Here is a 22,371-nt window from a genome sequence, read left to right on the forward strand (position 1 = left end):
TTTTGGCATAGTTTTGGATCTGGTGCTTATACTGTCCCTCAGGAGGCTGGAATCAGCTTTGGAGAAGTTTTTTTGTTTGACCTTAGCTAGAGGGGGGTTGGGGGACATGGTGACTTTGAACGTAACCACTTTATGGTCAGATCTTACAAGGGAGGATGATACTGCAGGGATGCTGCAGTGGTTACTCATGTTGGTTAATACCAAGTCCAAGATATTATCACCTCTTGTTGAGGTATGAGCTAGCTGTTCCAAATCATTTGCATTGACAAAACTGAGGAATCTCTGGGCATTTGTGTTCTGGCATGAGTAGTTCTTCCAGTCTATGTTTGGGTAGTTAAAGTCACCCAGGATCAGGGTGAAGGATTGAATCTTGATAGATTCAAAGAGGTCTAGATAGGCAGTTTGGGCATCTTGAGTCAGATTTGAGGGCCGGTAGCCAAGTATGATTTGTATAGGGGTCTTGTCAATGATTAACTGCACCTGGAGTATCTCCTGTGCATCATACTGTTTGACCAGCCTGGAGTTGTGTATGTCTATAATATATATTGAAACTCCACCTCCTTTGGCTTTACTACCCACAGTTTGGGGTCTGAATGTATGATAGGATGAGTAACCAGGTATGGCTGGGGTGCTGTCTACAGCTTTGAACCAGGTTTCTGTGACTGCATAGATGTCAGCATTTTCCAGGGTTAAGAATGCTTGCAATGAGTGCAGTTTCATGTTTAGACTCCTAGCGTTTAGCAGCATGACCTTTAATTTGGGTTTTGTTGAAATTTTTATGTTGGTAGTTTTAACCTCATAAGTTTTTCTAAAAAAGACACTATGGGGGAGGCAAGTGCTGTGAGAAGGCAACATATGAGAAATATGTTCCATTAGGCAGTTAGAAATTCAGCACTGTAATACCCATCAGGACACTGAAGCTAGGACTTTACATTAGTAAAACTGACTGCACTAGTTATACTTCACTTATAATTTTCCATCTGTTCAAAACACTTTTGCAGATATATGACAACTCCTGATTAGAAGATATGATTTTTCTTTCATGAAACATTCCTTGACTTCTGACCAGTCCACAACAACATGCAAACAGTATTAATCCAAAGATATAATGCAGACTTTTGCTTCTGTGAAGGGGGATGAGGGTTACATGGAGGCCAAACAAATATGGAAATTAATTCATTGTTGTGTTTATGAGGCCATATTGCTATCATGATGCTCAGTGATCTTCCAGCTTTGTAAACACTTTACTTGTCAGCACTTTACTTGTCAGCGCTGAGCATTATTCCATCATTGTGACAAACACAGTTCTTTAAATATTGCCCAGTGTGTAAACAGTCCGATATTGCATATATGCAGATTCATTTATACTGCTCCATTACAGTATATGCTGTTGGGCAACACTTCACTTGCCTTTTCTTAAGCCACAGTCAGTGTCACCATGACCTACAGTTTTCCACCAAGGAGCATTAATGACCATCCCTGTCTGCAGGCAGACAGTCTTCTGTCCCACACAGGTTGGGTTATTTTATTATAAGGCTGTATTGTAGTGACTGATTTCCACATGCTCACCTGTCTCCTGCACCTTCTCAATATGTTAACCATGTACTCCAAGCCACCCTGTTGTTTTGTCATCTCTCTCTGCTATCCTTTTGGGGAGAGAGGTGCTAGTGCTTCACTGCTCCACATACGTCTACTCAGAACTATTGCTGTTCACACATCCTCATTTACCTGGAGGAAATTCAGGATCTGCATCACATGGCATTCTCTTCTCTTCTCTTTCACTTGTCTTCACAACTGGATCACCCTGCCTTATTGCATCAGGTGGTTTCCCATATTGTCATCAAGATGTACCATGGTAAATTATACCTGCTACTTCCTGAACTAGCGTGCAGCTTGCCATTCCCCTTTCCCAGGAACTTATGGTTCTGGAATGTCTTGCTGCTAAAGTCATTCTATAAGGCTGTTCCCACATCTACTTGTGGAAAGTCTAGCTGCTATGAAAACCTATCAGATAAATTAGCTGATTGGGCCTGTAACTGCAACTTCACATTTGTAAGTCATCTTCATACAAACTGAATGGCCTTCTTAAGCTTAATTTTGGGTGGATCTAATGCAATTTTTTTGCTCCCTTATTAGACATAACTTGGCTTTGGGTAGTCATTCTTTACTTGATGTTATCCATTCTGAAAGTAGATATAAAAGTCCTTCTGAACTCAATCAGTGACCCATGTCTTGCATTGTCATATAATTCTGGTTCATTTATAAAACCAAAATTTGCCCCCCTTTCCCATGTCCAGATTGCCTGTCCTTCATGCTGAGCTTACTCTGGATTGGGGCCTCCTTTACCCAATAAACTGCTTTAATGAAGTGATCGCAGTCTTCAGAAATCTTCTCATGGACATATAAAATGCGTCTATATCACGTTATCGAAAGTTTACTTAATCGAATCAATAAAGGTCGAACTTTATTGATCGATTAAGTAAAACATCGAATAACGTACAAAAAAACAAATTAAAAAAAAAAAAAACTAAATGGCATAGGCAGGGGGCAAGCCCCCCTGCACCCCACCCCCTACTTAAATATACCAGCTCCGAGACTGCACTACATTGAGGTAAATGGAAATCTCCCCTTACGGAGATTTCCGCTTACTTGCACGATGTTCTTCACTTTTGATATTGTCATGCCGACAATATCAGACTCGATATTGTCAGCTTACGACAACGTGAAGTAGACCCTATAAAATAGGTTCCTCCCATTTACCAAACACTGGTTAAAATGAAACATAGGACCCTAGACTTCATTAGACATTCAATAATAAATAAGCCTCGGGGATAAATATAGAACCTGTGGAAAGCCAATGGTCTTTCAGAAAACCATTTTAGAGTCACCCACCTCAGAGGGAAAGCTGAAGGAAATGTCTGTCCTTATTTAATGATTTTGATGCTCAATGATTTGCAAGAAAACCACAACCTTTATGAGAAACAGACAAAAAATATGAGGCTAAAATCTGGACATTCAGTACAATTCTTTAGTTATTGAGAGGTATGCATAGTAGGAGGCAATTCATTGGCTGCTCTATGCCGTCTTATGCATGTTGCTTGATGATGGATTAACTCCCAGAATTCCCAAAGAAGCAAACTTTGCAAATTCCCACCCCACAAAATATTATACATACAGATGCATGTTGCTTTGTCAAAAAAGCAACATCAGACCACAACTTAGCAAGTGCAAATGCTCAAAATGTATCCTACTGAAAAAAAACATAAGGAGAGTAAAGTCTTTTATTGTAGGGGGCAAGCCCTCCTCTGCACCCCATTATGAAGGGCTGTAACCCCAACATCCCTGCTAGTTAAATATAAGTGCTCCGAGATCTCACTATATTGGAGAAAGTGCAATTTCCCTTATCCCCACTGTACCTTGATGAATGTGGAATGAATGTTATGTTGATCCTGCACAAAACAAAGCCAGCATGTTCGAGCAGCTGATTTTCGACTGGTTATGCCAGCTTCTTTTTGTGTTTGACAAGTTCTTGTTTGACAACTTGTCTGTCACCCAAGCATTTATTCAGATAGATAGATAGATAGATAGATAGATAGATAGATAGATAGACAGACAGACAGACAGACAGATAGATAGATAGATAGATAGATAGATAGATAGATAGATAGATAGATAGATAGATAGAGACAGATGGATGTATACATTTCATCAGTAGACAGCCAAATTCTCAATATATGTTCCAGCTTTGTGACTCTGGTCCCCCTCTCAGCTTGCCTACTCCAGCCACTACAAAAATCTTCCTTTCCCATTATGCTTTCTTTATTTACTTTTTCTTGCTGCTTCCCCTCATCTTCTTACTCATTTCCTAAAACTGTGGCACATACTGTATCCCTACACTTAATAACATCTCTTAAGTACATACATCAGAATTTTAATGTGTGCATATATGTGCATATATATATTTTTCATTTCTGTAGCTAAATGGTGCATATTTCATCACTGTGATAATATGACACAGCTCTACATCTCCTGTACAGATCTGCATAGTCCAACCCATTACCTGATTCATTTTACATCGTGTCTTCTGCATGCTAGTGAGCAAATATGTAAAACAAAGCTTGCTCCAATTCAACCTATAAGCATGGGTTCATGCAAAAATCCAAATGTTTTCATTGTGATATTAAGAGTAAAATGGTGATTGTGGAGTTAAAAATGCTGGCACTTTCAATTTTTTCCAGAAACGACTGCAAACTGGGGACCATAATTGACTCTCCGGCTGATACAGACATCCTCCAGAAGGGTCTCACTGAGACGGATACCTGGTGTCAAAATCATGGCCTCAAGCTAAATGCCAAAAAGTGCATAGTCATCCCCTTTGGAAAAAACAAAGTACCCATGAACTACCACATACATGGTAGTCCCCTAAATACAGAAAATGAAATAAGGGATCTGGGGACCTAAGTAGATAGTAATCTCTCCTTTGATAATCATATTGCCAAGGTGGTTAGAAAATCCTTCTTTGTGGCCCACCTAATCACAAAAGGGTTCGCATCTAGAACAAAAGAGGTTATTGTGCCCCTCTACTCATCACTCATCAGACCCATCATAGAGTACAACGACCCATTTGGGATGTACCTTACAAGACACCTGCAACAGCTGGAAAGACCACAGAAGTACCTCACCAAGAGGATTACTGGCCTCAAACAGATGCCCTATGCAGCCCGACTGAAGAAACTCCAGCTGTACTCGGTTGCATACCGCCTACTCAGAGGTGATCTCTGCCTGACATATAAGGCCATGTCCAACCCAGAATTGATGGACATGCTCCACCTAAAAAAAAAACAAATCCCCGAGAGCCACATGCTCTAGGGATCAAAACCTCACCATAATGATAAATAGGACTTGCTGGAAGGATAGATTCCTGTCCCAGAGTCTCCCCATGCTTTGGAACAGGATTCCAATTGACATTAGGCAGAGCCCCTCACTAACACTCTTCAAGAGAAACCTTGATGAGTGGATGGGAAACAGAAAATTTACCCCAGGAATCACTGCAGTGGCTCTGCTGGACAGAGGCACAGGGAACTAATCTAAGGGGGCGGCAAAAGCCAACACATTCTGGCTAGGCTTACATATGCCCTCAGGTAGATAGCCTAGTACTTACCTATGAACTTATGAACCTAAGTTCTTCATTAATGAATTTGTTTGAGACTGTTTTTCACTGTCACATTCTGCTCATCCCAGCATCATATGGGTACCACATGTCTGCCCACAGTGCATTCATGACTCATCCTGTACCTATGACAGGGGTGGAAGTACAGACAATGAGAAGGAATGCTGATGTTCTTATTACTTGTATCCCATTCGCTTGGGGAAGGTATGGCTTTACCATAGACACCCCTTCTGATCCTACACCAGTCATGAAATCATGTGCTTCATTATTTCTTGATCAGCTCCTATTGTAGTTCTGATCCCCACTAAACATGCTGTTGGAATGACAGGGACAACACTTTTACAAAACCCTGGGAAATGGAGCTGGCTGAATCCATGCATGTCTTCATTCTGTTTGTCCATCCTCAAGCTCCCAGGCCACTACTCAGATCACAGTTGCCATAACAGTCATAGGCAGACACTTTGGTCTTCTACAGTGTCCCAGCCTACAAATCAGAGAAGTGTGATGTATTTGCTTAGTACATAAACAGTTATGTCCTTGTTTGTGCATGTTAAGCACATGCTTACCACATATGAACACATACCCCTCCTTAAACACGGGTCTTTTCCCTCTCCCTCTCCCTTTCTTTGTTATTAACACTGCCTTTCCTATGCATCCTTTCTCCTCTACTAACTTGACCAATAAGCTACTGATGCGTTTCTTGCAGGTATACTTTTCCCCTGTATGTGTTTGGGACAGCCCGAGGCATGGGCATGCAATAAAGCAGTGTGAAGGCTTTATCACATCCTTCTGCAAGTACATTGACCCTAACAGCCTTTCCCTGTTGTATAAACGCACATCTATCATATCTGTTCTGTCCACTGGGGATGACTGGCAGAAGCACTTTCTGGGACACAAGTGCCCATGCCCCCCCCCCCCCCCCCCAACAAAGGCAAGCTGTCTTGCATCTACCCTGGAAAGCTCCTCCACTGGCAAGGCAGCTAATTGAACCTAGGCTGTCTGCATCATAGTCATGATTTTATCCCCGTTTAATATGGCATTAATTAAGTGGCACACCTACTAATTTTTTCATCTTTTTTTAAGATTCGTTCTTTTAAGAGCTGAGGAAACTAATATCCAATGAATTGAACCATATTGGAAATTTTTACGTTTTAGGATATGTGTTTTGCTGCATAGAAGATTGCCTTTGAAGAATCATGCATAACAATATGAAGACTTCCTGTTTCTCACACGCACCATTGTATTAGCGTTACTGAAGGGATTCTCATCTAGATCAAGGGAGGTCATAGTCTCCCTTTACTCATCACTCATCAGACCAATGATTGAGTACAATGCCCCATTCGGGATGTATCTGAGCCGACACTTGCAGCAGCTGGAGAGGCCACAAAAGTTCCTCACCAAAAGGATAAAGGGTCTCAAAAATCTGTCCTATGCTGCCCGACTGAAAGAACTCCAGCTCTATTCAGTCGCTTACCGCTTGCTCAGAGGTGACCTTTGCCTAACATACAAGGCCATGTCAAACCCAGATTTGATGAATATGCTTCACCTCAAAAAATCTAGATCCATCAGAGCCACAAGGGCGGGAGATTTAAACCTCGACAAGGCTATTAATAGGACGTGCTGGAGGGATAGATTCATCACCCAAAGACTCCCTATGCTGTGGAACAAAATCCCGGTACATGTGAGGCAGAGCACCTCGCTGGCCTTGTTCAAGAGAAATCTTGACCAATGGATGGGAGATCGCAGATATACCCCAGGGATTACTTCAGTGTCACTGCTCGACAGAGGCACAGCAAAATAATGGGTATAGTTCCCCATACTAAAGGAGTGGCGTAAGCCACAAAACGATGGGCTAGGCTTGTAAATGCCCTCGGGCAGATAGCCTAGTATGAACCTATGAACCTATGAACCTATGAAACACACAATGTTTCTAAACATGGAAATATTGATAGGTTTCAGAACTCATGTTTGTAGATGATTCCATGTAACTTAAGAGTACAGAGATGCACTATAGTTAGTGCTGTTGCTTCTCAGGCTCCAGGCTTTCAATTCCGGATGCCACCAGTGTCTGGGTTGAACTTCTGTGTTTGTCATATCCAGGCATTCCTGTTTGTTCCATTATCCCAAAAGCATGCAACAGTAGGCTAACTGGCTATTCTGATAAAAATGCCTGTCCCTGAGACATTCAGGAGCTACATAGCTGAAACACTTGATGCCCTTAAAGGGTCATTTTTATATATCCCATGAGCCTCTACTACAGGAGGTTTAAGGTATCACACCATGAAAACTCTAGCTTGGCTATGTTTTTCTTGTGGTTTTTACTAATTGATCTATCTGTGTGACCTTTTTACTTTTTGGTCTGTTTGTAATGTACATATTGTCTCAATATAAATGAGCCTTTTTGTCTCAATGAGACTAATCCAGTTAATCTTCTTCTTCTGGCTTTTTGCAGTTAGGGGTCACCACAGCAGATCACCTGTCTGCTCATGATTGGCAGTGGAGTTTTATGGTGTCGAGTTGCCAGCCTGGCACCCAACCTTCTACAGAAGGCACACACACACACACCTAGGGCCAATTTAGAGTGTCCAATCCACCTACAGCATGTCTTTGGGATGTGGGAGGAAACCAGAGCACCCGGAGAAAACCCATGTGACCACAGGGAGGACATGGAGACTCTGCACAGAAGGCACCCCAGCATCGAACCGGAGAACCTCTTGCTGTGAGGCACCAATGCTAACCGCTGCACCACTGGGGCCGCCCGTAGACTAATCCAGTTAATAAAAAATGAAAATAATATTAGGTGGCACAAGAGAGCCATTCAGATACTATCACCATGTAGAGGGTTTGTTTGTTAAAAGAAGAAAAGGCCCTCTGTTGATTTTGAACCTATGCGGTTGTTTGTTGCACCCCAAGCCTCAAGTTCATAGGTTCATAGGTTCATACTAGGCTATCTGCCCTGGGGCAATTATAAGCCTAGCCCGATCTGTATGGCTTATGCCACCCCTTGATTTGAGTATACTGTGCCCTTTTTAAGGTTTAGTTTACTGTGCCTCTGTCTAATAGTGACACGGGAGTAATCCCTGGGACAAACCTACAATCCCCCATCCACCTATCGAGATTCTTCTTGAAGAGATTCAGTGAGGTGCTCTGCCTCACATGAACTGGAATTCTATTCCAGAGCGAAGGGAGCCTCTGGGTTATGAACCTGTCCCTCCAGCAAGTTCTATTTATTTCAGTGCTGAGGTTCAGGTCCCTCGAGCGTGTGGCTCTAAGGGATTTAGATTTACTGAGGTGGAGCATGCCCATTAATTCTGGATTTGACATAGCTTTGTATGTCAGGCATAGATCGCCTCGAAGTAGGCGGTATGCAACTGAGTAGAGCTGGAGTTTTTTTAACCGAGCAGCATATGGCATCTGTTTGAGACCCTTGATCCTCTTGGTGAGATACTTTTGGGGTCTTTCTAATTGCTGCAGGTGTCGGGTAAGGTACATCCCAAAAAGGGCATTGTATTCTATGATGGGCTTGATGAGGGATGACTAAAGGGGCACGATTACCTCTCTTGATCTAGATGTGAAACCCTTCGAGATGAGGTGGGCTATGTAGAAGGTCTTTCTAACCACTTTGGCAATGTGGTTTTCAAAGGAGAGATTGCTATCAACTTGGGTCCCCAGGTCCCTAATAACTTTCTCTGTACTTAATGGGTTTCCGCCTATGTGGTAATTTGTGGGCACATTGTTTTTGCCAAAGGGTATGACTATACATTTTTGGCATTTAGCTTTAAACCATGGCGCTGGCACCAGTTATCTGTCTCTGTGAGACCTTTTTGAAGGATGTTTGTGTCAGCTGGAGAGTCAGTTATGGCGCACAGTTTGCAGTCATCTGTGAACTTGATGAGCCATAGTCCTCCCACGTTTGCCTGTACCTCGGAAAAGTATATACCGAACAAGAGTGGTCCCAGGACAGAACCCTGTGGGACGCCACTTGTGACCGGTTTCGAGTCTGACATGGCTCCAGCAACTCTCACTCTGTGGGTTCTGTCTTTGAGCCAGTTTGCGACCCATCTTGTGACATAGGCGTTTATATTTAAGCTGGATAGCTTATCTATGATGACCGAGTGGAGTATTGTGTCAAATGCCTTTTCAAGGTCCAGATAGGCTGTGTGGACTACCTTCCCTTCATCTATGGCTTTGGTGACTATTTCGAAGAAGTCAACCAGGTTCAAAAGGCAGGATCTGCCCTTGACAAAGCCGAACTGGGTAGGATCTAGTGTCTGTAGGTCCCCAATGTCTGCTTATAAGCTCCATGAAGATCCTCTCCATAGCCTTGCAGACTAAGCTAGTCAGGCTTATGGGTCAATAGTTTCCAGGGTCCGTAGAGGCTCCACCTTTGTGGAGTGGGACCACTGTTGCTGTACGCCATTCTGTGGGCACATATCCTGTAGTGAGGCTGAGATTGTATAGCTGTTGTATTTGAGGGATTAGTTCCTCTTGGAGTTCATGTAGGATGCAACCTGGGATGCCATCTGGTCCCATGGAAGCAGTGTTTTTTGCTTTGGAGAGGGCAGCCTTCACCTGAGCATCAGAGATATTTGGGAGGCAGCCCTCTGCCGGGATAGATACTTGCTCTTTTGGGGGGCAGGGAGAAGTTTGCACTGAACCTGTCTGCCAGGATATTGGCGATGTCTGTGGGTTCAGTGTATTTTTTGTCATTTAGAATCAACTCAGAACAAGTCTGGGAGTTGCATCCCAGGTTCCTAACATAACTGAAAAAAGCCTTATGATTGTCTTTGGTGTCCTGTGCAATTTTTCTCTCGAAGCTGGCCTTGGAGGATTTTATGAGGGATCATAATTTTTTTGCTAGTACTGATCAGAGATGCCTTCCCTATTAGGGATTTTGCTCTATCATGTAGTAGCTTCCTCCTTCTGTTGTACAGTTTATTTATGGCAGGGGTCCACCAGACTGGACGCCTGCCTTTGGATGATTGGGTCTTGGTTTTGTTTGGGATAGCATGATCCATGCATTCCTGGAGATGTCCGTAGAATGCGTTTATATAGGATTCTGCAGTTTGGGCTGTAGTTTCCACTGGCCCTGGGGCCTTGAAGGATTCCACTTCAGTTTTGAGAAGTGAGAAGTTTGCTTTTGAGAAGTTTTTCACTTTGGTTTTCTGGGCTGGGGGTAGGGTCGGGATGTGGACATCCAGTGAAATTAATTTATGGTCTGATCTTACCAATGAGGGATATACTTTTGGTGTGGAGCATAGAGTCCCCATGTTGGTAATGATCAGGTCTAGTATGTTGTCCCCTCTTGTGAAAGTGGTGACTAGTTGTTCCATAGCATTTGAGTTTATAATTTCCAGGAACCTTTGGGCTAAGGTGCTGGGGCTTGAGTAGTGCTCCCAGTCAATGTTTGGGTAGTTGAAGTCACCCAATATAATGGTGTTCGGAGAGATCTTCATGTTCTCCAATGTTTTCAGGAAAGCCGAGTGGGATTCCTGACTTTGAGAGGGTGGTCTGTAGGATGCTATAAACTGAAAAGCAGTCTTGCCCACTGTTAGCTGCACATGGATGGTCTCCGATACTTCGTGCAATGCCACTAACCTGGAGGTGTGGATATCCTTGATAAATATGGAAACTCCCCCTCCTTTTGTGGTTCGGTCCGGGTTTTGGGGCCGAAAATCATGATATGAGGTATAGTCTGGTAGAGCTTCGAGTGCATGCATCTTGAGGTTAAGGCTTCTAACGTTAAGCAGCATTACCCTTAGTTTCTTGTTCCTTGTGCTGTCTATGGGGGTGGGTTTGACTTTTGAGCCTTGCCTAAAAAAGGCACTATGGGGGTGGCAAGAGCCTTTGCCAATATCCGAAAGCCCAGTGGTGACAGGTGCAAGCCGTCCCTAGTGAAGCAACGTGGCTTGTTGAGCATGTCATCCCAGGCTGACAGACACTGGATCCCGTTTGAATGACACCAAAATTTTAGCCAATTGTTAAAATCGATCATTTTGTCTTTGTACTGTGGCATCATTCTAGGTGAGGGTAAGATGCTGCTCAAGGTCAGGGTCATACCAGCCTGGGCTACATGATCAGAGAGCTCCTCTATGTCTCTTTTCATGTAGTCCAGGGAGGTACGTCTCAGGTCATTCATGCCAGCATGTACAATGACTGAGTCATATTTGTATTTGCTTTGGAGTGACCTGAGTGCTTGCGTTATGTGGCGGATCCTAGCACCCGGCAGGCAGCTCACCGTGACCTTCTCTTTATTCAGCCTGGTGAGCGGGACATCAGTGTGTTTGACAATAGAGTCACCTATTACAAGAGTATCAGGTGTGTTACTCAGCCTTAAGGGCTGTGGCTGCTTGGCACACTGACTTTGTGGGCTATGTGTTGTGCGTGTTTTGTTTTGAGGTAGCATTTGCTTGGATGTCTGCTTTGGAGGTCTCTGTTGCTTAGGTAGATTTTTATTTAGAGCCTCCGAGTATGTTTTTGTGTATTTATGTGTTTGGTTCGCTGATGTGGTGGGACTATGTGATACTGGAATTGTGTTGTGTGAGGTTACCTTCTCCTCCTGACTGGTTACACCAATTTTGAGATGAGAGAGCTCAGCCTCCAGTTTGGCTAAATAGTTGCATCTCTCACATATATTTGAACCTGTTTGGAGGAGGAGAGGGTTGTCCGTGTACATGAGACAGTTGTAACATTGCCTCAAAATTCCCAGATTCACCAGCTGGACTGGAGAGGAAACCATTGACTGACCTTTGGACATGCTAGAGTAATATAGGGAAACTGAATTTAAGACGGACCAATAGAGGACAGGGTAATTGTGGAGAGTATAAGTGTAAGTAGTGCTTATGGTTTAATAGTGCTAACTTGTAGGATTACTTAATTGGACCAGTGAAGGGCTATGTTTTAGTGCACCCAAGCTCTTAACAATCATGTTGCACTAAGGGTATTGCTGCAACAGTTGTACTGATGACTCATCTGTAGTAAAACAAAGTAGTGAAAGGAGATGTCAGTTCTCATTGCAGCATTCCCATGCCTTATACTTTTGTTTTAGATTCACTAAATAAACACCGTCTCAAATACGCTATGCTGAATTCTATTTGTTTTACTACATAACCCATGCCTGAAACTCATTTATGATGTCTTTAGAAAAGAGTGGTCTGGTAGTTATCAACTGATGCTTCCATAGAGATTATGGCGTTTCTGCCATTTAATTTACAGTGGTGCTATATTCCAGTGGAAGTGGCTATGTTGGGCATGCCACGTGCTGTATGATTACTATTGTACATATCTGTTAATAAATAATGACTGCATTACTCAGATGAAAAAGTGGAGGATATTCTTTTTTAACACCTATATTGAATTATCACTTGTGACATAGGCAAATTTACATTTATACAAAAGTAATCAAACTGCATTAACAAATTAACATTAGCAAACATTATACTTCATATATGTTGCTATATATCATATAATCTAAGATACATTGCATAAATTATTCAATTATTGCCCCCTTTTTTAAAAAGAAACATCTTTATTAAACCATCATTTACAACATAAGCAATCATAATAAATTTATATAAATGAAAACAAACAACACTGACACAATCCTAGTTGCATGCATTTTACATCACAAACCATACTGACACACTCCCAGTTATATATCACTTATAAGCTACCCAATCATTTTCAGTCAAACATTATGTAGCTCATTTAAGTCCTGCCTTCCTTTAAACCTCATTCCTCCCCTGGAAAAGTGGAGGGTATTCAAGATAGATAAGGTAAGGTAATCACTGTGGACCGCTAATAAAAAGTAGCATTTTATTTTAGACTGTATGCTACCTCTTTAAATAGAAACAAGCAGACTTTCTACCAGGAAGGAAAAGGAGGCATGCATTTTCTCTCAACTGCTTAGGTCATATGCAGACTTAGTAAATGTGCTCCCAGGATAACATCAGTCAGCAGTACAAATGCACAGATCTGGCTACTCAGGCCTGCTCAGCTGTGGTAGATGCTCGTAAAGGTGCACACCCACCGCATTTGTTCATCTTCTGGCTGTAAAAACCCAAACTCAGACTTTCCACAGGATGCGTCTTCATTTGTGTGTGTGTGTGTGTGTGTGTGTGTGTGTGTGTGTGTGTGTGTGTGTGTGTGTGTGTGTGTGTGTGTGTGTGTGAGTGTGTGTGTGTGTGTGTGTTTGTGTGTGTGTGTATGTGTCAGCGTATGTGTGCGTGGTTGTCTGTATGCATACATTTTGTATAGTTCTGTGTAGTTTCAGCAGAATTGCATGCCACTCCCTCTGGTATGAAGCTCTGATAGTGAACTGCTCCCAGTTCAAACTGGCTTGTAGGGCTCTGAAGTCAGAACTGGTGCATTTTTTTCACAGATTTCACTTCTTTAGTGTCTGCAGAAGTCATCTTATCTTAAAAAGGCTAACGGAAATATCCTTGGACCTTCATGGTAAGAAAACATTTTATCTGATAAGAATAATGTGCTAATATATCTTCAAGGCATTTTTTTTAATAAGTAAACATTATTACACAGTACTCAGGTTGGGAGCTCTTTGCTTACATGCATTATTGGTGTATTCTTTCTGCAGAATAATCTTTCTCCAAACAAGAAGTGAGGGCAAAAAGTCAGCATGTGGTGTTTCCATGTCTCAGAACAATAAGTCTGCTAGTACTTAAAATAATGCAGTCACCTGGGTCTTGGAAATAGTTCACCCCAACACAGAGATACATGCGCACACACGCACACACACACGCACCCACACACACACGCACACACACACACACACACACACACACACACACACACACACACACACACACACACACACACACGCACACACACGCACACACACGCACTCACACACACACACACACACACACATATATCCAAACCCTGTCTGGAAGTTACATCTGTTGGAGATGGCTAAAGCAGTCCACAGACCATGAATCCCTTGGGCTTTAGGAAAATGGTGATGCACTCTTGATCAAGAAGAAGCATAGAAGAAGCAAGTGAAGGAAAATAGCACACATCTTTTGCCAGTTCACTTCACTGACCTGCAGTGTGAGGAGATAACATTTAAGTAAAAACTATGCCTTTTGTTATCAGTCCTATTATTGCAAGAAAAAAATATTACTTATGAATCAGTATGACTATGCTCTGAGGATGTAACATGGCATATTATATACTGCTTTATATGAAATAATTGTACTTCTTCAGTACAAATTCTTTGTTACACTTTAAAATCTTCTGCAAGTAATGAATTTGTGTAGCTGACTCATGTCGTGGCTGGAGGGGTATTCAGGCCATTTTACCTATCTGTTTAAGCAAAGCAGAGAGATTATATCTGAGGTTTACCTATGAGTATGGTAACCTCCTAATTTAGAACCACTGAAGTGCTTACATTTTTTTTTGCTCTACAGCTTTAAGAGGCATTTGTCTTAACCACTGAAAATATATCTGTTACCTGTTAAACTGCTCCCTTTCATACAGCCCATTGGTATAAAAGCAAAACATGTGCAAACAGTGCTAAAGACATAGGTTCAAGAGCATGTTCATATATAGGGTATAACATTGATTTGTTACAGGGGTAGGGGCAGATTGAGCACCACCAGGCAGCTTTTCACTAGAGGTTTGAAGGAGATTCCAAAATGGAGAAACAGCAACTTGTGGTGATGTGGTAATGACTGGGTACATTGTATACTGACCTGTTATAGGATGAAGGCAAGGGACATGAACATGTGGCCTTCTGGTCTCATCTGATCAGAAATCCAGAGGAGTAATGCTCAGACTTGCAATGTGAATCCGGTTTCCATTCCAGATCAGTTCCACAAGTGTACTAATGCCATTTAGGGGTATAAACTGGGGGGGGGGTGAAATCCTTATCATACAGGCCTGTGAGCAGCAAATAGGGTGCTGCTGACTACCAGCTGTAGCACATGGCTGTGACCAATGAAGTTTCAGTTTATTGGACTTGAGTTAGCAGAAACAGCCTCAATGAAAGAAATAACAAAAAGTGTACTCGTCTGAATTAAGATAAAGGTTAAAAATTTGCATATTTTTTTTTCTTTTTTCCTGGAAGGTCAGGTTAGTTCTGTGGCCACTTCCAAACATCAGCTACTTTAAGATCTCATCCTTTGTCCTGCCATGAGGAAGCAGATCTGCATACCACTGTCCCTCAGCTCTGTTAAATATCCCCTTACACTTATTCAGAACTCATGTAATTCACTTGACATTCCAGACCCAAACCTTGGCCTTTCTAAAACCATAAACTCTAACCTCCCAGATATGCCAGCACCTTGTCATGAAATCCCATCCTTTCTTTCAGCACTAAGCCTCCAGACAGAAGGGGTGCTGTGTTTACAGTACAGCTGAAAGTGATTTCCTCCCAATTACTGTTCTTATTTGATGATGTACTGCCTGACCACTTGCCCTAAATCTTCTGTTCACAACAAAATGCACTGCATACCTCAGACAAGCTGGGGTCTGGGGTCTGCATCAGATGTTTGCACTGTAAAGCATTTATTTGGTAAGCTCTGCTCCAGATGGTGCTGCTAATTCTGATGCTGCCGTACTGAAGAACACCCACTGAACACTGGGAGTTTACCCTTACAAATGGGGGAGCATAGAGAAAGGGGTGAAATAAGGATTTCAGGAGGATCCAAAGTTAAACTGAGAGGTACTACAACAAGAAGACATTTGAGATACAGATGGTATATGCCTAGTGGGTTTAAAGTACAAAACTGAGCTTTACTTTTGGCGGGGAGTTAGAAATTTATTTAATACTGCAAATGGTATTTTATAACATGGATCACTGCCCCAAAGCTAAAATTTGTCAGCTACAGGGTTACCGCTTGATCCTTGAAAAGAGTGTGATCACCAGCCTAACTACCTGACAATCAAACAGTTAAATGAATGAATGAATGAATGAATGAATGAATGAATGAATAAATGAACAAACTTCATATATTAAATAAAATGTATATATAGGCATACAATTTTGATAAATCATCACATTTTGATATTATGTACATCTTTATTTTTTTTGTTTTAACTGATTAGCCACATGTTCAGCTCATCAATACATTTGCTGTTATTCACATGTACATTTTCATGGTTATAGATAAATGCCATATCTGAAGTATGAACAGTACAATCTATAAAACACAGATCAAGACAGTGCATATGTGAATTACGAAAACTGTATTAAAAAGGCTGCAAAGTGGGATCTATAAAATGTCTCAGATGTTTGGGTAGGGTTTTATACTTTATAAAGGTAATAAATAAATATACTTTTACATATATATATATATATATATATATATATATATATATATATATATATTAAAATGTCTTGTAAAATCTGTTTGTTGTTTGATTAGTGTTTTAAACTTTATAAAGGTATTACACTTTTGTATGTATATTCTACATAATCTTTTAAAAATATGTGAAATCTGTTAGTTGTTTGATTAGTGTTTTATACTTTGTAGGGTAATGATTACACTTTTGTATGTATTTTACTGTGTAATGTTCAAATATACTATTAATGTAGCATGTTCTGTTGTTAACTGGTTAAGTTTGCACTGCATGACTTTCGTGGTTTAAAACAATGCTAGTGATTGATGTCAGAACTGTTAGACCCTATGAGTTCGGGAAGACCATAGGAGTTTATGTCACTGTGGTATCTGATATTTCATTATGGGATTACATTCTGATGTGTGCTATCAGTCATGGTGACTGATTATTACCTTTATATTCTGTAATATTTGAAATTGCCCCTTTCTGTTTCTTGAAGACAGACATGTTATAATCACTCTAAGCCCCCACAGTCACTAACAGTGACCTCACTGGTCCTCATGACATTGTTTCACAGCATCTGATGCACTGAATCTGCATAGGAAATTAGTTAGAACTTTCTGAAGTTCTGCCAAGGCCTGGCGTCATAAATGTGCAATGCTGATTGGTCCATTCTTCTCAGAGCATGACCTACTTATTGGTTTTGGAATCAGGAGGTATGAGAGACTTCTTCCTGGTCCTGAATATTCAGTGAGGCTCTTCAGCTGGATTGACTGCTCTAGACTCACAGTGATTAAATCAAAGCTTACTGTTTAGAAAATGGTTGGTTCTCTGAAACAATATTGAAAATGATTTGAAATCAAAATGGTAGTCGAAGAAATGATGGTGTAAGCAACTAAAAAAAATACAGTTATCTGAAGACTGACCCTACATTTTATATTTTCTTGGTTCTCTTTTGTCTGTGATAATTAGTTCTTCAAATAAGTCATTATTTTTATTATATTATTTTAATGTATGCATATTATAGTTAAGAGGTAGCACGTATACAGTAGCTTGTCTACAATGGTGTCTGAAAGGAAATGCTGGTGTGCAGCAAATAATACACTGACTGGTAATTAGATTAAGTTTCTCTACTCAGTTAGCTCAATATCATATCATGATATATGTAGCCTCTGAGGAAAGTGGAACAGGTAGTGGTGAGACAATAAGACTGGTTCCACCATCAAGTCAGCAGTTGACAAAAATAACTGAAATACCAAGAGTGGGGCACAAGTGGTGGGTCACAGGAGCAGTAACCTGAAACATAATGCCTTCACAGTACTTAAGAATTGTTTGGAAAAGCTAGTGATTTTTCATCATTTCAGTTACAGTGGTCCCGCTAGTGACATGATACTGAGTGGACAAAGAAATTAGAAAACTCTTGAAGGGAAATTCATATAACACTAGTGGATAATGAATGACAAGAAAGTGATAGTATGTTACTGAACTCACTACATACTCTGAGGTTGATAAACCCACTTTTAACCTGGACCACTTGATCCTCAGTTAGTTTTAAAATAGCCTGCACCCCCATCTCTGTCTTGTCCCTCCTACGGCACTAAATAATAGCTTATACAGACATGTGGTAAGACATAGTAGTGGTCAAGTAAGTCTTCCACCAAGTCTCCATAAAAGAATATGAGGTCAGCATCACACAGCAAATCAGTGATAAGCACAAGCTTATTGTGGATGGACCTCACATTTATGTATAACAGCTTGCATGGGCCCATTATAGAGAAGGTCCCCATAAACAGCTTTTGAGGGTTAGCAGGAGCCCTGGGTATAACAGAGTAAAGACCGTCAGAACAAGAAAGTGAAATGTAAGCACAGGTTACATACAGACACCATGCTCAGGAGTGCTCATGAAACCCTGCTTGTAACGTCTGTCCTGTACCAACGCAAACTTTGAACTCCTGACAATGCATGAAACCCTGCTTGTAACATCTGTCCTGTACCAATGCAAACTTTGAACTCCTGACAATGCATGAAACCTTGCTTGTAATGTCTGTCCTGTACCAATGCAAACTTTGAACTCCTGACAATGCATGAAACCCTGCTTGTAATGTCTGTCCTGTACCAATGCAAACTTTCAACTCCTGACAATGCATGAAACCCTGCTTGTAATGTCTGTCCTGTGACAATGCATGAAACCCTGCTTGTAATGTCTGTCCTGTACCAATGCAAACTTTCAACTCCTGACAATGCATAAAACCCTGCTTGTAATGTCTGTCCTGTACCAACGCAAACTTTGAACTCCTGACAATGCATGAAACCCTGCTTATAATATCTGTCCTGTATCAACGCAAACTTTCAACTCCTGACAACGCATGAAACACTGCTTGTAAAGTCTGTCCTGTACCAATGCAAACTTTCAACTCCTGACAGTGCATGAAACCCTGCTTGTAACCTCTGTCCTGTACCAACGGAAACTTTGAACTCCTGACAATGCATGAAACCCTGCTTGTAATGTCTGTCCTGTACCAACGCAAACTTTGAACTCCTGACAAAGCTGAAAAACCTGTACAAAATACTGAGGAGGACATGACGTTTGAAACTCACAAAGAAGTTCCCAATTACAGTATATAGGTAATTTGGTGGCCAATAAATTTAGCTCCAATTTCATCCCCCATCACTCCCAGGTAACCCCCCAGGAACCCCCAGGAAATACCCTCTACCATTTCTTCCTCAGCTATCACTAAACAACAAGTCCTCACTGCACTCTCCATTGCTAAAAACACTACATAAATGGGTAATATTATAATAATGCATAAAATAATATCCCAAGATGTCTCCCAAATAGTTTGAAACATGACCTGTCAGGCCCAGTAGAATCTCTATTTAACCACAGCATTCTAGTCTATGAACATCAATAAATGAGAAAACTGGGACATGATGGCTAGGCTTAAAAAGGCTCTAAGGCTGTTGGCCTAGTAACCTCTTATGATCCTATAATAGACCTCTGCATTTAAAGTGTTCAACCAGTCAATGTTTAACAAGAATCTTAAGGTGGAGAAAAATACAGTTACATCAAAATGAAACTGCACTACTACAGTGCAACTGTAGAACTAACTACAGAATAAGGAACAACGGTGCAAATCTTACCAAACATATAAAACATGAGATAGAAAGAGCAAGTATTTGAAAAAGTACCTTTCTTAAATATGAACATAAGTTATATAACTAACAAAAGTGAACAGCAATTGCAGGATTAAAGTGGTATATCTGATAATGTTAACCAAGCTCTTTGTTGTGAAATTAGTACCCAGCAGATAGTATAACACTTCCGAGTAAAAGACAAGACACTGTAAGCTGCTAAGCCCTTTTGTCCAGTTTATTTGAATTTCATCAGAGAAGTATTATACTATCAGCTGGGTACTAATTTCACATTAAAAAGAAAAAGCTTGGTTAACTGTGTCAGATATACCACTTTAATCCTGCAATTGCTGTTTGCTGTTGTTGGTTCTAAGTTTGTACATTGCTGTTTGCCTGTGCTCGTTGGTTTACATAACTAACAAAATTTAGTGCCTAAAAGTATTTTGAGGCAGCATTAAAGTCTAAAACAACATGTAGAACTCAGTGAATAAACAAAGAAACAAAGAATAAAATGCTACCTAAAATCCTAAAAAGACAATTGAAGTGAGAAACTGCATCATTCGGTGAAGATGTTACAGTTCACCTAAATTAAACATCCATCCACAACCCCTTTTTCCCATTTTTGTACATGAGAATGGGGTGCCACTTTAGCAGTGACAGTCATCTGGAGCCAAGATTTACACCGCCAGGTGGCTAGCCCTGCCACAGTGATTCTTCCACATCACACACACTGTCATCTATGGCCAATTTAAAGTCCAATCCACTTACTGCATGTCTTTCGAATTTGGGAGAAAACTGGAGTACCTGGAGGAAATCCACATAAACACAAGAACGACATGCAGACTCCATACAGAAGGCACCCCAGCCAAGAATTGAACTGGGGAACCTCTTGCTGTGAGGTGCAAAATGAATGTACTATCTCCACAGCCATGCAGGTGTACAGTAAGGGAAAGCCCCTTCTAATTAAAATTCCCATCTCTTCACTACATTTCCAATACTTCATGAAAAAAAGCATTTTCCCCTCCACTGTTGTACAGCTACTTTGCTAATATATTTTAAGTGTTTGTATGGGGGTGGGTAAGAGCAGGCATTTTGTTAATGTGAACTTCCTGTTGGTTAATTTCTTTACCACAGAACTGTCAGTTTGTCTGAAATTACATGTACTTGAACTTTGTTTTACTCTATAGGTCCTAGCTGTCTGAAGTGCCACTTTGTATGACTGTGATCCCGAACAGGAACATTACTAAATTATCCCGTAGGACCTACCACATTTTAAATGCTTTGCACCATTGTTCTATTAAGGACTTCTGAATTGGAAGTCAGTGCAAATGGTAATCATTTTAATGAGTACCTCCCATCTGAATATATGTACAGAATTACAAGCTTTCTTTATCTAGACAAACTTGGCTTAAACTTTGCAGAAGCATCCAGATTTGAGAAATATTTGGCCTCTGCAATGTCAGCAGAAAATTCACTTGTCACTGTCTCTCTGGCACAGATGGATAAAGCCTTGACTGTGATGCAGATGGCCCAGGTTTGAATAGCAGCCCAGATGCTGGTGGTCCCACAAGGCAGGGAGAAAATGAGCAGCTGATGCTAGCTTGCTTATCCTAGGGGAGAGGATGGCCTGATCATTGTAGTGCCTGTGGTCTAATGAGGAAGGAGTATGTGGTATGCAGCTTTAACCGGGAATGTGTGACTGGTTCTGTCAAGCCAGTGATCATAGCCTCTGTAGTACATGCATGAAAGATTGCATACACTGTGGGACATAAAATTAGCTCCTGTGGTGAATGCTGGTACACATTGAGCTAATAACAGAGGGATTAGGGACTACCAGAAGTGTCCCTGAGCTCTGCCTCAGGAAAGATGATAGCTCTCAAGGGCATTGCTATCAAGTACTTCTCCAACCAGGGGACAACTAGAGTCCATGTTTAAATATGAATGACCCCAGTCTTGAGGAAGGGGTAAAGTCAAACTCACTGATTACTAGGATGAGGAAATACATCACCATTGGACCAGATCAGATGGACAGAAGCAGAATAGGTCATAAACCACATTTATGCATGCTTGTTTAATAGTTCCTTCAGGTGAGCTCTCATCCAAATCAGTGGATGTCATCTGCTGTCTCAGGAATGAAGGGTTGAAGACCTGTGGGGAGGAATAACGGTCAGCAGTCAAGGCAGTGAAAAGCATTTAAAATAATAAATCTCTTGTTATAAGAAAGTGATTTTACCATATTTATTCATCTATATCAGATCAGTTTATATCATGAATTAACAATCTCTCTTCTACATAACACTGACAGAGTCTATGCTACCAGTAGGCTCTTCTGCTTTTTTTGTGGGGGGGGGGTCTCCAGCTTGTGAAGTTGTCATTTAGTTTCTTTATAATGGCTAACAGTACTTTTCTGTGTGAATGTTTATTACTTTTTATAACTTAATTCTGTGCAAATTATGTTTTCCGTTCCATAGAAGACATCAGCATATTCATTGTTTACATTTCATTTACTAGAGTTTGTGCAATGTGTTCTGTTTTTTAAATTTTACTGTATTAATTTGATAGCAGCACTTCTCAGACAAAATATGACAAGTTGGGAGAGCGCAACAGCTCATTAATTCCAATAATACATATATATGTGGTTCCCCCTTCATTTTGTCGAATGTCAGAATGTCATTTCTTCAACAAATTCAGGGTATGAGGTTTAATGCCAATGGTGTGGATAGCTAAATGGAGGAACTGTCAAGACAGGTAAATGGGGTTGGAGGAGTGAG

The 22,371-nt window shown here is 41.0% G+C and overlaps 1 long non-coding RNA gene across 1 annotated transcript in view; it reads left to right on the forward strand.

The window, feature by feature from the left end:
* Positions 1-13,374: 13,374 nt before the first annotated feature.
* The window catches only part of LOC122812167, a 647,623-nt gene continuing 638,626 nt past the window's right edge, over positions 13,375-22,371 (forward strand). The window contains exon 1 of the long non-coding RNA XR_006366342.1: positions 13,375-13,624. This is a non-coding gene — a long non-coding RNA (uncharacterized LOC122812167). The remainder of the gene's footprint in view (positions 13,625-22,371) is intronic.

This window comes from Protopterus annectens, chromosome 9.part0, assembly GCF_019279795.1.
Source record: "Protopterus annectens isolate FY-2018-M chromosome 9.part0, PAN1.0, whole genome shotgun sequence".
NCBI classification, from domain to species: domain Eukaryota; kingdom Metazoa; phylum Chordata; order Ceratodontiformes; family Protopteridae; genus Protopterus; species Protopterus annectens.